The sequence below is a fragment of the Hemibagrus wyckioides genome, linkage group LG27 (genome assembly GCF_019097595.1).
Source record: "Hemibagrus wyckioides isolate EC202008001 linkage group LG27, SWU_Hwy_1.0, whole genome shotgun sequence".
Classification (NCBI taxonomy): domain Eukaryota; kingdom Metazoa; phylum Chordata; class Actinopteri; order Siluriformes; family Bagridae; genus Hemibagrus; species Hemibagrus wyckioides.
In genome coordinates this window covers 14,129,230-14,146,485 of record NC_080736.1, presented here as the reverse complement: position 1 = coordinate 14,146,485, position 17,256 = coordinate 14,129,230, and the positions used below count along the sequence as shown (strand labels likewise).

Here is a 17,256-nt window from a genome sequence, read left to right as displayed (position 1 = left end):
TACATCCCATTTGGTGTGAACTAAAACTAAAAGCCAGATGTGTCCTTACAATCCATCCAAAACCAGGCCTTCTGTGGACTCATAGATTGTACGACCCTTTGTGTCTCTTGGGTATATCAAAGTGCAATGGCAAAAGACTCAGGGAAGCATCTGCATTCAGAAATTCCCACACTATCATTATGTGTCTCTATTGCCAGGTATGACTTTAACTCTGTAAATTGTGTTTTTCATACTATACTGATCCTTTTAATTGTTACTGTGTTTGGTATTTTTTCTAATTGAAAAGACTGACTTAAGTGGAACCTGCCTGGCAAAATAAAATTTTTAATTTTGACTTATTCTGAGCCTATGGACTATAATACTCGTCTTTAATCTTAGATTGTGAACTTAAATCGGAATGGAGAAACCTAGGTTTATGTTGAAATGGAGTAGCCTCGACTTAAACTTGAATGGAGAATGCCTCAGTTTAAAGTTAAATTAGAACAAACTGAAACATACACTTGTATGGAGAAACCCAGGTTTAAGGTTAAATAGAGTTATGTTCAATCATTTCAGATTTCTATCTACTTAATAAGTTAAGATTAGTCAACCTTCTAAATTGTGATCAGCATCAGAAGATACTTATATTAATTATTAACTGGAGTCAGATTATCATTATACACAGACATCAAAGAATGAATTCAAATTTTAAAAACTGAAGCAAATTCTTCTAGAAGAGCAAAGGAAAGGTAGAATACGAGATACCTTCACCCACGCCGCTGGATTCTGTCGTTGAGCCAGTGGGTGGTCCTTACAAATGTAAACAATCACATTTCATAATATAGATCATGTGAAACATGTTAAAAAAGTCAAACTTGAAAAAAGTCAAAGAAAACTTCCCTATTCAGCTGCACATATGCATTTGTCTGAAAAACCGCTTTCCCTTGCTCGTAGAGCGCTTCTCAGGCTTTTTAGCTAGGATCTATTGTGTTCACTGGTCTGGCTTTTTGGCCTTGGTCTGGGTTCACGTTACAATCCTTAGTCTGGCCTTGAAAAGGTGAATGGTTAGGTATGGATATGGGTAGGATTTGGATTGAAAAAAAAAACTCTCTTCTTATCAGGTTAATATCTGATATGTCCTCTATATTAAACAGATTTTTAGATCTGGGAGCCGGAATAGGGGCTTGCTACGTCCGCTCTGCAGATCGGACTGGTATTGCAATACTTCCAGGCTTGGTGCAACGTTTTCTGATGTAAAATGAAGGAGAAAAAATTACTGACTTACTGACTTACTTACTTACATACTTACCAAATTATGTCTGCATCCAACCCGCCCTGTTCCCTAGCCAATCTTCGACTCCTTCTGCTCACCACGGTCAGTTGTTGCACGTCAACCTTTCCCCACCCTTTTTCCACTCAACCAACCCAAGGGGCCGGCCTTACCCTCATCGAGCATTGGGTTTCTCGGACAAGGGTTTCCCGGTGCTGCTCGGCTTTTTTGCTTTACAGCTTTGTTTTCTCTTCAGTCATGCATAAATCTTTTACCTTTTACTAAAGATTTCTGTGGAGAGGAACATCAATGAGTTTGATGTATTTTTGTGAGCTTTGCTCTGGCAAAACTGCATATGCTTCAATTTTAAATGGGTAGTTTCCAGTAGTTGGGTCTTATTTGCTCATGTGACTTTATGCATGCCTGTATAGGTGTGGTCTAAGGCCGTCCGTTAAGCAGAAGGGATAAATGTTTATTGCTTCTTGGCCTTTTGGCTAAGATCAAGTGTTCTCTGGTCTGGCATTTTAAAGTAATCAATCACATTTCATATCAAGGTTGACCCCAAACGTGAAAAAGTCAAAGAAAACTGCCCCATTCAGCTGCACACATGCGTTTGTCTGAAAAACTGCTTTCCCTTGCTCGTAGAGCGCTGAGACTTGCGGAATCGCATTTTCAGCGCCAGAGAAGCACAATGCAGAGAGCACACCGCGCTGAGGCAGGAAACGAGCCAGTTCGATGAAAAATGATGAAAGTTGACTGTGTTAAGTGAATTTTCGTGGAATATCACTGTTTTCATGTTTCTAATCAATTTTTGCACTCTGATGAAAAAAATCATATTTCATATCAAAAATGATATTATTTATGACTTTCCTATGTTTCTTATGAATTTTGTCATTTTATAGTAAACAATCACATTTCATATCATAGTCGACCCCATACATGTGAAAAAAGTCAAAGAAAACTTCCCCATTCAGGTGCACAACATACGATTGTCTGAAAAACCGCTTTCCCTTGCTCGTAGAGCGCTGAGACTTTCGCGGAATCGCATTTTCAGCGCCAGAGAAGCACAATGCAGAGAGCACACTGCGCCGAGGCAGGAAACGAGCCAGTTCGATGAAAAATGATTAAAGTTGATTTTGTTAAGTGAATTTTCAAGAAATATCACCGTTTTCATGTTTCTAATCAATTTTTGCACTTTGATGAAAAAAATCATATTTCATATCAAAGTTCATATTTTTTATGACTTTCCTATGTTTCTTATGAATTTTGTCATTTTATAGTAAACAATCACATTTCATATCATAGTCGACACCAAACATGTGAAAAAAGTCAAAGAAAACTTCCCCATTCAGCTGCACACATACGATTGTCTAAAAAACCGCTTTCCCTTGCTCGTAGAGCGCTGGGAGTTGCGGAATCGCATTTTCAGCGCCAGAGAAGTACAATGCAGAGAGCACACTGCACCGAGGCAGGAAACGAGCCACTTCGATGAAAAATGATGACAGTTGATTTTGTTATGTGAATTTTCAAGAAATATCACCGTTTTCATGTTTCTAATCAATTTTTGCACTCTGATGAAAAAAATCATATTTCATATCAAAAATCATATTTTTCATGACTTTCCTACGATTTTTATCAATTTTGTCATTTTATAGTAAACAATCACATTTCATATCATGAAGTCGACCCCAACACGTGAAAAAAGTCAAAGAAAACTGCGCCTATCAGCTGCATACATACGTTTGTCTGAAAAACCGCTTTCCCTTGCTCGTAGAGCGCTGAGACTTGCGGAATCGCATTTTAATCGCCAGAGAAGCACAATGCAGAGAGCACACTGCACCGAGGCAGGAAACGAGCCACTTCGATGAAAAATGATGAAAGTTGATTTTGTTAAGTGACTTTTCAAGAAATATCACTGTTTTCATGTATCTCATGAATTTTTGTACGTTGATGAAAAAAGTCGTATTTCATATCAGAGTTCATATTATTTATGACTTTCCTATGTTTCTTATGAATTTTGTCATTTTATAGTAAACAATCACATTTCATATCATAGTCGACCCCAAACGTGAAAAAAGTCAAAGAAAACTTCCCCGTTCAGCTGCACACATACGATTGTCTGAAAAACCCGCTTTCCCTTGCTCGTAGAGCGCTGAGAGTTGCGGAATCGCATTTTCAGCGCCAGAGAAGCACAATGCAGAGAGCACACTGCACCGAGGCAGGAAACGAGCCACTTCGATGAAAAATGATGAAAGTTGATTTTGTTAAGTGAATTTTCAAGAAATATCACTGTTTTCATGTTTCTAATCAATTTTTGCACTTTGATGAAAAAAGTCATATTTCATATCAAAGTTCATATTTTTTATGACTTTCCTATGTTTCTTATGAATTTTGTCATTTTATAGTAAACAATCACATTTCATATCATAGTCGACCCCAAACATGTGAAAAAAGTCAAAGAAAACTGCCCCATTCAGCTGCACACATACTTTTCGCTGAAAAACCGCTTTCCCTTGCTCGTAGAGCGCTGAGACTTGCGGAATCGCATTTTCAGCGCCAGAGAAGCACAATGCAGAGAGCACACTGCACCGAGACAGGAAACGAGCCAGTTCGATGAAAAATGATGAAAGTTGATTTTGTTATGTGAATTTTCAAGAAATATCACTGTTTTCATGTTTCAAATCAATTTTTGCACTCTGATGAAAAAAATCATATTTCATATCAAAAATCATATTTTTTATGACTTTCCTATGTTTCTTATGAATTTTGTCATTTTATAGTAAACAATCACATTTCATATCATAGTCGACCCCAAACGTGAAAAAAGTCAAAGAAAACTTCCCCATTCAGCTGCACACATACGATTGTCTGAAAAACCGCTTTCCCTTGCTCGTAGAGCGCTGAGAGTTGCGGAATCGCATTTTCAGCGCCAGAGAAGCACAATGCAGAGAGCACACTGCACCGAGGCAGGAAACGAGCCACTTCGATGAAAAATGATGAAAGTTGATTTTGTTAAGTGAATTTTCAAGAAATATCACTGTTTTCATGTTTCTAATCAATTTTTGCACTTTGATGAAAAAAAGTCATATTTCATATCAAAGTTCATATTTTTTATGACTTTCCTATGTTTCTTATGAATTTTGTCATTTTATAGTAAACAATCACATTTCATATCATTGTCGACCCCAAACATGTGAAAAAAGTCAAAGAAAACTGCCCCATTCAGCTGCATACATACTTTTCGCTGAAAAACCGCTTTCCCTTGCTCGTAGAGCGCTGAGACTTGCGGAATCGCATTTTCAGCGCCAGAGAAGCACAATGCAGAGAGCACACTGCACCGAGGCAGGAAACGAGCCAGTTCGATGAAAAATGATGAAAGTTGATTTTGTTATGTGAATTTTCAAGAAATATCACTGTTTTCATGTTTCTAATCAATTTTTGCACTCTGATGAAAAAAATCATATTTCATATCAAAGTTCATATTTTTTATGACTTTCCTATGTTTCTTATGAATTTTGTCATTTTATAGTAAACAATCACATTTCATATCATAGTCGACCCCAAACGTGAAAAAAGTCAAAGAAAACTTCCCCATTCAGCTGCACACATACGATTGTCTGAAAAACCGCTTTCCCTTGCTCGTAGAGTGCTGAGACTTGCGGAATCGCATTTTCAGCGCCAGAGAAGCACAATGCAGAGAGCACACTGCTCCGAGACAGGAAACGAGCCAGTTCGATGAAAAAATGATGAAAGTTAATTTTGTTATGTGAATTTTCAAGAAATATCACTGTTTTCATGTTTCTAATCAATTTTTGCACTCTGATGAAAAAAATCATATTTCATATCAAAAATGATATTATTTATGACTTTCCTATGTTTCTTATGAATTTTGTCATTTTATAGTAAACAATCACATTTCATATCATAGTCGAACCCAAACATGTGAAAAAAGTCAAAGAAAACTTCCCCATTCAGCTGCACACCCACGATTGTCTGAAAAACCGCTTTCCCTTGCTCGTAGAGCGCTGAGAGTTGCGGAATCGCATTTTCAGCGCCAGAGAAGCACAATGCAGAGAGCACACTGCACCGAGGCAGGAAACGTGCCAGTTCGATGAAAAATGATGAAAGTTGATTTTGTTATGTGAATTTTCAAGAAATATCACTGTTTTCATGTTTCTAATCAATTTTTGCACTCTGATGAAAAAAATCATATTTCATATCAAAGTTCATATTTTTTATGACTTTCCTATGTTTCTTATGAATTTTGTCATTTTATAGTAAACAATCACATTTCATATCATAGTCGACCCCAAACGTGAAAAAAGTCAAAGAAAACTTCCCCATTCAGCTGCACACATACTTTTCGCTGAAAAACCGCTTTCCCCTTGCTCGTAGAGCGCTGAGAGTTGCGGAATCACATTTTCAGCGCCAGAGAAGCACAATGCAGAGAGCACACTGCACCGAGGCAGGAAACGAGCCAGTTCGATGAAAAATGATGAAAGTTGATTTTGTTATGTGAATTTTCAAGAAATATCACTGTTTTCATGTTTCTAATCAATTTTTGCACTCTGATGAAAAAAATCATATTTCATATCAAAGTTCATATTTTTTATGACTTTCCAATGTTTCTTATGAATTTTGTCATTTTATAGTAAACAATCACATTTCATATCATAGTCGACCCCAAACGTGAAAAAAGTCAAAGAAAACTTCCCCGTTCAGCTGCACACATACGATTGTCTGAAAAACCGCTTTCCCTTGCTCGTAGAGCGCTGAGAGTTGCGGAATCGCATTTTCAGCGTCAGAGAAGCACAATGCAGAGAGCACACTGCACCGAGGCAGGAAACGAGCCAGTTCGATGAAAAATGATGAAAGTTGATTTTGTTATGTGAATTTTCAAGAAATATCACTGTTTTCATGTTTCTAATCAATTTTTGCACTCTGATGAAAAAAATCATATTTCATATCAAAAATCATATTTTTCATGACTTTCCTACGTTTCTTATGAATTTTGTCATTTTATAGTAAACAATCACATTTCATATACATAGTCGACCCCAAACGTGAAAAAAGTCAAAGAAAACTGCGCCTATCAGCTGCATACATACGTTTGTCTGAAAAACCGCTTTCCCTTGCTCGTAGAGCGCTGAGACTTGCGGAATCGCATTTTAATCGCCAGAGAAGCACAATGGAGAGAGTACACTGCGCCGAGGCAGGAAACGAGCCAGTTCGATGAAAAATGATGAAAGTTGATTTTGTTAAGTGAATTTTCAAGAAATATCACTGTTTTCATGTTTCTAATCAATTTTTGCACTTTGATGAAAAAAATCATATTTCATATCAAAGTTCATATTTTTTATGACTTTCCTATGTTTCTTATGAATTTTGTCATTTTATAGTAAACAATCACATTTCATATCATAGTCGACCCCAAACATGTGAAAAAAGTCAAAGAAAACTGCCCCATTCAGCTGCACACATACTTTTCGCTGAAAAACCGCTTTCCCTTGCTCGTAGAGCGCTGAGAGTTGCGGAATCGCATTTTCAGCGCCAGAGAAGCACAATGCAGAGAGCACACTACACCGAGGCAGGAAACGAGCCAGTTCGATGAAAAATGATGAAAGTTGATTTTGGTATGTGAATTTTCAAGAAATATCACTGTTTTCATGTATCTCATGAATTTTTGTACGTTGATGAAAAAAGTCATATTTCATATCAGAGTTCATATTATTTATGACTTTCCTATGTTTCTTATGAATTTTGTCATTTTATAGTAAACAATCACATTTCATATCATAGTCGACCCCAAACGTGAAAAAAGTCAAAGAAAACTTCCCCGTTCAGCTGCACACATACGATTGTCTGAAAAACCGCTTTCCCTTGCTCGTAGAGCGCTGAGAGTTGCGGAATCGCATTTTCAGCGCCAGAGAAGCACAATGCAGAGAGCACACTGCACCGAGGCAGGAAACGTGCCAGTTCGATGAAAAATGATGAAAGTTGATTTTGTTATGTGAATTTTCAAGAAATATCACTGTTTTCATGTTTCTAATCAATTTTTGCACTCTGATGAAAAAAATCATATTTCATATCAAAAATGATATTATTTATGACTTTCCTATGTTTCTTATGAATTTTGTCATTTTATAGTAAACAATCACATTTCATATCATAGTCGACCCCATACATGTGAAAAAAGTCAAAGAAAACTTCCCCATTCAGGTGCACACATACGATTGGCTGGAAAACCCGCTTTCCCTTGCTCGTAGAGCGCTGAGACTTGCGGAATCGCATTTTCAGCGCCAGAGAAGCACAATGCAGAGAGCACACTGCGCCGAGGCAGGAAACGAGCCAGTTCGATGAAAAATGATTAAAGTTGATTTTGTTAAGTGAATTTTCAAGAAATATCACTGTTTTCATGTTTCTAATCAATTTTTGCACTTTGATGAAAAAAATCATATTTCATATCAAAGTTCATATTTTTTATGACTTTCCTATGTTTCTTATGAATTTTGTCATTTTATAGTAAACAATCACATTTCATATCATAGTCGACACCAAACATGTGAAAAAAGTCAAAGAAAACTTCCCCATTCAGCTGCACACATACGATTGTCTGAAAAACCGCTTTCCCTTGCTCGTAGAGCGCTGAGAGTTGCGGAATCGCATTTTCAGCGCCAGAGAAGCACAATGCAGAGAGCACACTGCACCGAGGCAGGAAACGAGCCAGTTCGATGAAAAATGATGAAAGTTGATTTTGTTATGTGAATTTTCAAGAAATATCACTGTTTTCATGTTTCTAATCAATTTTTGCACTCTGATGAAAAAAATCATATTTCATATCAAAAATCATATTTTTCATGACTTTCCTACGTTTCTTATGAATTTTGTCATTTTATAGTAAACAATCACATTTCATATCATAGTCGACCCCAAACGTGAAAAAAGTCAAAGAAAACTGCGCCTATCAGCTGCATACATACGTTTGTCTGAAAAACCGCTTTCCCTTGCTCGTAGAGCGCTGAGACTTGCGGAATCGCATTTTAATCGCCAGAGAAGCACAATGCAGAGAGCACACTGCACCGAGGCAGGAAACGAGCCACTTCGATGAAAAATGATGAAAGTTGATTTTGTTAAGTGACTTTTCAAGAAATATCACTGTTTTCATGTATCTCATGAATTTTTGTACGTTGATGAAAAAAGTCATATTTCATATCAGAGTTCATATTATTTATGACTTTCCTATGTTTCTTATGAATTTTGTCATTTTATAGTAAACAATCACATTTCATATCATAGTCGACCCCAAACGTGAAAAAAGTCAAAGAAAACTTCCCCGTTCAGCTGCACACATACGATTGTCTGAAAAACCGCTTTCCCTTGCTCGTAGAGCGCTGAGAGTTGCGGAATCGCATTTTCAGCGCCAGAGAAGCACAATGCAGAGAGCACACTGCACCGAGGCAGGAAACGTGCCAGTTCGATGAAAAATGATGAAAGTTGATTTTGTTATGTGAATTTTCAAGAAATATCACTGTTTTCATGTTTCTAATCAATTTTTGCACTCTGATGAAAAAAATCATATTTCATATCAAAGTTCATATTTTTTATGACTTTCCTATGTTTCTTATGAATTTTGTCATTTTATAGTAAACAATCACATTTCATATCATAGTCGACCCCAAACGTGAAAAAAGTCAAAGAAAACTTCCCCATTCAGCTGCACACATACTTTTCGCTGAAAAACCGCTTTCCCTTGCTCGTAGAGCGCTGAGAGTTGCGGAATCACATTTTCAGCGCCAGAGAAGCACAATGCAGAGAGCACACTGCACCGAGGCAGGAAACGAGCCAGTTCGATGAAAAATGATGAAAGTTGATTTTGTTATGTGAATTTTCAAGAAATATCACTGTTTTCATGTTTCTAATCAATTTTTGCACTCTGATGAAAAAAATCATATTTCATATCAAAGTTCATATTTTTTATGACTTTCCTATGTTTCTTATGAATTTTGTCATTTTATAGTAAACAATCACATTTCATATCATAGTCGACCCCAAACGTGAAAAAAGTCAAAGAAAACTTCCCCGTTCAGCTGCACACATACGATTGTCTGAAAAACCGCTTTCCCTTGCTCGTAGAGCGCTGAGACTTGCGGAATCGCATTTTCAGCGCCAGAGAAGCACAATGCAGAGAGCACACTGCGCCGAGGCAGGAAACGAGCCAGTTCGATGAAAAATGATGAAAGTTGATTTTGTTAAGTGAATTTTCAAGAAATATCACTGTTTTCATGTTTCTAATCAATTTTTGCACTTTGATGAAAAAAATCATATTTCATATCAAAGTTCATATTTTTTATGACTTTCCTATGTTTCTTATGAATTTTGTCATTTTATAGTAAACAATCACATTTCATATCATAGTCGACCCCAAACATGTGAAAAAAGTCAAAGAAAACTGCCCCATTCAGCTGCACACATACTTTTCGCTGAAAAACCGCTTTCCCTTGCTCGTAGAGCGCTGAGACTTGCGGAATCGCATTTTCAGCGCCAGAGAAGCACAATGCAGAGAGCACACTACTCCGAGACAGGAAACGAGCCAGTTCGATGAAAAATGATGAAAGTTGATTTTGTTATGTGAATTTTCAAGAAATATCACTGTTTTCATGTTTCTAATCAATTTTTGCACTCTGATGAAAAAAATCATATTTCATATCAAAAATCATATTTTTTATGACTTTCCTATGTTTCTTATGAATTTTGTCATTTTATAGTAAACAATCACATTTCATATCATAGTCGACCCCAAACGTGAAAAAAGTCAAAGAAAACTTCCCCATTCAGCTGCACACATACGATTGTCTGAAAAACCGCTTTCCCTTGCTCGTAGAGCGCTGAGAGTTGCGGAATCGCATTTTCAGCGCCAGAGAAGCACAATGCAGAGAGCACACTGCACCGAGACAGGAAACGAGCCAGTTCGATGAAAAATGATGAAAGTTGATTTTGTTATGTGAATTTTCAAGAAATATCACTGTTTTCATGTTTCTAATCAATTTTTGCACTCTGATGAAAAAAATCATATTTCATATCAAAAATCATATTTTTCATGACTTTCCTATGTTTCTTATGAATTTTGTAATTTTATAGTAAACAATCACATTTCATATCATAGTCGACCCCAAACGTGAAAAAAGTCAAAGAAAACTGCGCCTATCAGCTGCATACATACGTTTGTCTGAAAAACCGCTTTCCCTTGCTCGTAGAGCGCTGAGACTTGCGGAATCGCATTTTCAGCGCCAGAGAAGCACAATGGAAAGAGTACACTGCGCCGAGGCAGGAAACGAGCCAGTTCGATGAAAAATGATGAAAGTTGATTTTGTTAAGTGAATTTTCAAGAAATATCACTGTTTTCATGTTTCTAATCAATTTTTGCACTTTGATGAAAAAAGTCATATTTCATATCAAAGTTCATATTTTTTATGACTTTCCTATGTTTCTTATGAATTTTGTCATTTTATAGTAAACAATCACATTTCATATCATAGTCGACCCCAAACATGTGAAAAAAGTCAAAGAAAACTGCCCCATTCAGCTGCACACATACTTTTCGCTGAAAAACCGCTTTCCCTTGCTCGTAGAGCGCTGAGAGTTGCGGAATCGCATTTTCAGCGCCAGAGAAGCACAATGCAGAGAGCACACTGCACCGAGGCAGGAAACGAGCCAGTTCGATGAAAAATGATGAAAGTTGATTTTGTTATGTGAATTTTCAAGAAATATCACTGTTTTCATTTTTCTAATCAATTTTTGAACTCTGATGAAAAAAATCATATTTCATATCAAAAATCATATTTTTTATGACTTTCCTATGTTTCTTATGAATTTTGTCATTTTATAGTAAACAATCACATTTCATATCATAGTCGAACCCAAACATGTGAAAAAAGTCAAATAAAACTTCCCCATTCAGCTGCACACCCACGATTGTCTGAAAAACCGCTTTCCCTTGCTCGTAGAGCGCTGAGAGTTGCGGAATCGCATTTTCAGCGCCAGAGAAGCACAATGCAGAGAGCACACTGCACCGAGGCAGGAAACGAGCCAGTTCGATGAAAAATGATGAAAGTTGATTTTGTTATGTGAATTTTCAAGAAATATCACTGTTTTCATGTTTCTAATCAATTTTTGCACTCTGATGAAAAAAATCATATTTCATATCAAAGTTCATATTTTTTATGACTTTCCTGTTTCTTATGAATTTTGTCATTTTATAGTAAACAATCACATTTCATATCATAGTCGACCCCAAACGTGAAAAAAGTCAAAGAAAACTTCCCCATTCAGCTGCACACATACGATTGTCTGAAAAACCGCTTTCCCTTGCTCGTAGAGCGCTGAGACTTGCGGAATCGCATTTTCAGCGCCAGAGAAGCACAATGCAGAGAGCACACTGCTCCGAGACAGGAAACGAGCCAGTTCGATGAAAAAATGATGAAAGTTGATTTTGTTATGTGAATTTTCAAGAAATATCACTGTTTTCATGTTTCTAATCAATTTTTGCACTCTGATGAAAAAAATCATATTTCATATCAAAAATGATATTATTTATGACTTTCCTATGTTTCTTATGAATTTTGTCATTTTATAGTAAACAATCACATTTCATATCATAGTCGACCCCATACATGTGAAAAAAGTCAAAGAAAACTTCCCCATTCAGGTGCACACATACGATTGTCTGAAAAACCGCTTTCCCTTGCTCGTAGAGCGCTGAGACTTGCGGAATCGCATTTTCAGCGCCAGAGAAGCACAATGCAGAGAGCACACTGCGCCGAGGCAGGAAACGAGCCAGTTCGATGAAAAATGATTAAAGTTGATTTTGTTAAGTGAATTTTCAAGAAATATCACTGTTTTCATGTTTCTAATCAATTTTTGCACTTTGATGAAAAAAATCATATTTCATATCAAAGTTCATATTTTTTATGACTTTCCTATGTTTCTTATGAATTTTGTCATTTTATAGTAAACAATCACATTTCATATCATAGTCGACACCAAACATGTGAAAAAAGTCAAAGAAAACTTCCCCATTCAGCTGCACACATACGATTGTCTGAAAAACCGCTTTCCCTTGCTCGTAGAGCGCTGAGAGTTGCGGAATCGCATTTTCAGCGCCAGAGAAGCACAATGCAGAGAGCACACTGCACCGAGGCAGGAAACGAGCCAGTTCGATGAAAAATGATGACAGTTGATTTTGTTATGTGAATTTTCAAGAAATATCACCGTTTTCATGTTTCTAATCAATTTTTGCACTCTGATGAAAAAAATCATATTTCATATCAAAAATCATATTTTTCATGACTTTCCTACGTTTCTTATGAATTTTGTCATTTTATAGTAAACAATCACATTTCATATCATAGTCGACCCCAAACGTGAAAAAAGTCAAAGAAAACTGCGCCTATCAGCTGCATACATACGTTTGTCTGAAAAACCGCTTTCCCTTGCTCGTAGAGCGCTGAGACTTGCGGAATCGCATTTTAATCGCCAGAGAAGCACAATGCAGAGAGCACACTGCACCGAGGCAGGAAACGAGCCACTTCGATGAAAAATGATGAAAGTTGATTTTGTTAAGTGACTTTTCAAGAAATATCACTGTTTTCATGTATCTCATGAATTTTTGTACGTTGATGAAAAAAGTCATATTTCATATCAGAGTTCATATTATTTATGACTTTCCTATGTTTCTTATGAATTTTGTCATTTTATAGTAAACAATCACATTTCATATCATAGTCGACCCCAAACGTGAAAAAAGTCAAAGAAAACTTCCCCGTTCAGCTGCACACATACGATTGTCTGAAAAACCGCTTTCCCTTGCTCGTAGAGCGCTGAGAGTTGCGGAATCGCATTTTCAGCGCCAGAGAAGCACAATGCAGAGAGCACACTGCACCGAGGCAGGAAACGAGCCACTTCGATGAAAAATGATGAAAGTTGATTTTGTTAAGTGAATTTTCAAGAAATATCACTGTTTTCATGTTTCTAATCAATTTTTGCACTTTGATGAAAAAAGTCATATTTCATATCAAAGTTCATATTTTTTATGACTTTCCTATGTTTCTTATGAATTTTGTCATTTTATAGTAAACAATCACATTTCATATCATAGTCGACCCCAAACATGTGAAAAAAGTCAAAGAAAACTGCCCCATTCAGCTGCACACATACTTTTCGCTGAAAAACCGCTTTCCCTTGCTCGTAGAGCGCTGAGAGTTGCGGAATCGCATTTTCAGCGCCAGAGAAGCACAATGCAGAGAGCACACTGCACCGAGACAGGAAACGAGCCAGTTCGATGAAAAATGATGAAAGTTGATTTTGTTATGTGAATTTTCAAGAAATATCACTGTTTTCATGTTTCAAATCAATTTTTGCACTCTGATGAAAAAAATCATATTTCATATCAAAAATCATATTTTTTATGACTTTCCTATGTTTCTTATGAATTTTGTCATTTTATAGTAAACAATCACATTTCATATCATAGTCGACCCCAAACGTGAAAAAAGTCAAAGAAAACTTCCCCATTCAGCTGCACACATACGATTGTCTGAAAAACCGCTTTCCCTTGCTCGTAGAGCGCTGAGAGTTGCGGAATCGCATTTTCAGCGCCAGAGAAGCACAATGCAGAGAGCACACTGCACCGAGGCAGGAAACGAGCCACTTCGATGAAAAATGATGAAAGTTGATTTTGTTAAGTGAATTTTCAAGAAATATCACTGTTTTCATGTTTCTAATCAATTTTTGCACTTTGATGAAAAAAGTCATATTTCATATCAAAGTTCATATTTTTTATGACTTTCCTATGTTTCTTATGAATTTTGTCATTTTATAGTAAACAATCACATTTCATATCATTGTCGACCCCAAACATGTGAAAAAAGTCAAAGAAAACTGCCCCATTCAGCTGCATACATACTTTTCGCTGAAAAACCGCTTTCCCTTGCTCGTAGAGCGCTGAGACTTGCGGAATCGCATTTTCAGCGCCAGAGAAGCACAATGCAGAGAGCACACTGCACCGAGACAGGAAACGAGCCAGTTCGATGAAAAATGATGAAAGTTGATTTTGTTATGTGAATTTTCAAGAAATATCACTGTTTTCATGTTTCTAATCAATTTTTGCACTCTGATGAAAAAAATCATATTTCATATCAAAAATCATATTTTTTATGACTTTCCTATGTTTCTTATGAATTTTGTCATTTTATAGTAAACAATCACATTTCATATCATAGTCGACCCCAAACGTGAAAAAAGTCAAAGAAAACTTCCCCATTCAGCTGCACACATACGATTGTCTGAAAAACCGCTTTCCCTTGCTCGTAGAGCGCTGAGACTTGCGGAATCGCATTTTCAGCGCCAGAGAAGCACAATGCAGAGAGCACACTGCACCGAGGCAGGAAACGAGCCAGTTCGATGAAAAATGATGAAAGTTGATTTTGTTATGTGAATTTTCAAGAAATATCACTGTTTTCATGTTTCTAATCAATTTTTGCACTCTGATGAAAAAAATCATATTTCATATCAAAAATCATATTTTTCATGACTTTCCTATGTTTCTTATGAATTTTGTCATTTTATAGTAAACAATCACATTTCATATCATAGTCGACCCCAAACATGTGAAAAAAGTCAAAGAAAACTGCGCCTATCAGCTGCATACATACGTTTGTCTGAAAAACCGCTTTCCCTTGCTCGTAGAGCGCTGAGAGTTGCGGAATCGCATTTTCAGCGCCAGAGAAGCACAATGCAGAGAGCACACTGCGCCGAGGCAGGAAACGAGCCAGTTCGATGAAAAATGATGAAAGTTGATTTTGTTAAGTGAATTTTCAAGAAATATCACTGTTTTCATGTTTCTAATCAATTTTTGCACTTTGATGAAAAAAGTCATATTTCATATCAAAGTTCATATTTTTTATGACTTTCCTATGTTTCTTATGAATTTTGTCATTTTATAGTAAACAATCACATTTCATATCATAGTCGACCCCAAACATGTGAAAAAAGTCAAAGAAAACTGCCCCATTCAGCTGCACACATACTTTTCGCTGAAAAACCGCTTTCCCTTGCTCGTAGAGCGCTGAGAGTTGCGGAATCGCATTTTCAGCGCCAGAGAAGCACAATGCAGAGAGCACACTGCACCGAGGCAGGAAACGAGCCAGTTCGATGAAAAATGATGAAAGTTGATTTTGTTATGTGAATTTTCAAGAAATATCACTGTTTTCATGTTTCTAATCAATTTTTGCACTCTGATGAAAAAAATCATATTTCATATCAAAAATCATATTTTTTATGACTTTCCTATGTTTCTTATGAATTTTGTCATTTTATAGTAAACAATCACATTTCATATCATAGTCGAACCCAAACATGTGAAAAAAGTCAAAGAAAACTTCCCCATTCAGCTGCACACATACGATTGTCTGAAAAACCGCTTTCCCTTGCTCGTAGAGCGCTGAGAGTTGCGGAATCGCATTTTCAGCGCCAGAGAAGCACAATGCAGAGAGCACACTGCACCGAGGCAGGAAACGTGCCAGTTCGATGAAAAATGATGAAAGTTGATTTTGTTAAGTGAATTTTCAAGAAATATCACTGTTTTCATGTTTCTAATCAATTTTTGCACTCTGATGAAAAAAATCATATTTCATATCAAAGTTCATATTTTTTATGACTTTCCTATGTTTCTTATGAATTTTGTCATTTTATAGTAAACAATCACATTTCATATCATAGTCGACCCCAAACATGTGAAAAAAGTCAAAGAAAACTGCCCCATTCAGCTGCACACATACTTTTCGCTGTAAAACCGCTTTCCCTTGCTCGTAGAGCGCTGAGACTTGCGGAATCGCATTTTCAGCGCCAGAGAAGCACAATGCAGAGAGCACACTGCACCGAGGCAGGAAACGAGCCAGTTCGATGAAAAATGATGAAAGTTGATTTTGTTATGTGAATTTTCAAGAAATATCACTGTTTTCATGTTTCTAATCAATTTTTGCACTCTGATGAAAAAAATCATATTTCATATCAAAAATCATATTTTTTATGACTTTCCTATGTTTCTTATGAATTTTGTCATTTTATAGTAAACAATCACATTTCATATCATAGTCGACCCCATACATGTGAAAAAAGTCAAAGAAAACTTCCCCATTCAGCTGCACACATACGATTGTCTGAAAAACCGCTTTCCCTTGCTCGTAGAGCGCTGAGACTTGCGGAATCGCATTTTCAGCGCCAGAGAAGCACAATGCAGAGAGCACACTGCACCGAGGCAGGAAACGAGCCACTTCGAAGAAAAATGATGAGAGTTGATTTTGTTAAGTGACTTTTCAAGAAATATCACTGTTTTCATGTATCTCATGAATTTTTTTACGTTGATGAAAAAAATCATTTCATATCAGAGTTCATATTATTTATGACTTTCCTATGTTTCTTATGAATTTTGTCATTTTATAGTAAACAATCACATTTCATATCATAGTCGACCCCATACATGTGAAAAAAGTCAAAGAAAACTTCCCCATTCAGCTGCACACATACGATTGTCTGAAAAACCGCTTTCTCTTGCTCGTAGAGCGCTGAGACTTGCGGAATCGCATTTTCAGCGCCAGAGAAGCACAATGCAGAGAGCACACTGCACCGAGACAGGAAACGAGCCAGTTCGATGAAAAATGATGAAAGTTGATTTTGTTATGTGAATTTTCAAGAAATATCACTGTTTTCATGTTTCTAATCAATTTTTGCACTCTGATGAAAAAAATCATATTTCATATCAAAAATCATATTTTTTATGACTTTCCTATGTTTCTTATGAATTTTGTCATTTTATAGTAAACAATCACATTTCATATCATAGTCGACCCCATACATGTGAAAAAAGTCAAAGAAAACTTCCCCATTCAGCTGCACACATACGATTGTCTGAAAAACCGCTTTCCCTTGCTCGTAGAGCGCTGAGACTTGCG

The 17,256-nt window shown here is 36.6% G+C and overlaps 1 non-coding gene and 1 pseudogene across 1 annotated transcript; both read left to right on the top strand.

Annotated features, from left to right (window-relative positions):
• Positions 1-1,060: 1,060 nt before the first annotated feature.
• LOC131347940 (U2 spliceosomal RNA) lies at positions 1,061-1,226 on the top strand (annotated as a pseudogene).
• Positions 1,227-1,485: 259 nt separating this feature from the next.
• On the top strand, positions 1,486-1,600 carry LOC131347934 (U5 spliceosomal RNA). The gene has a single exon (XR_009203859.1). It is a non-coding gene; the product is annotated as a U5 spliceosomal RNA (small nuclear RNA).
• Positions 1,601-17,256: the final 15,656 nt, after the last annotated feature.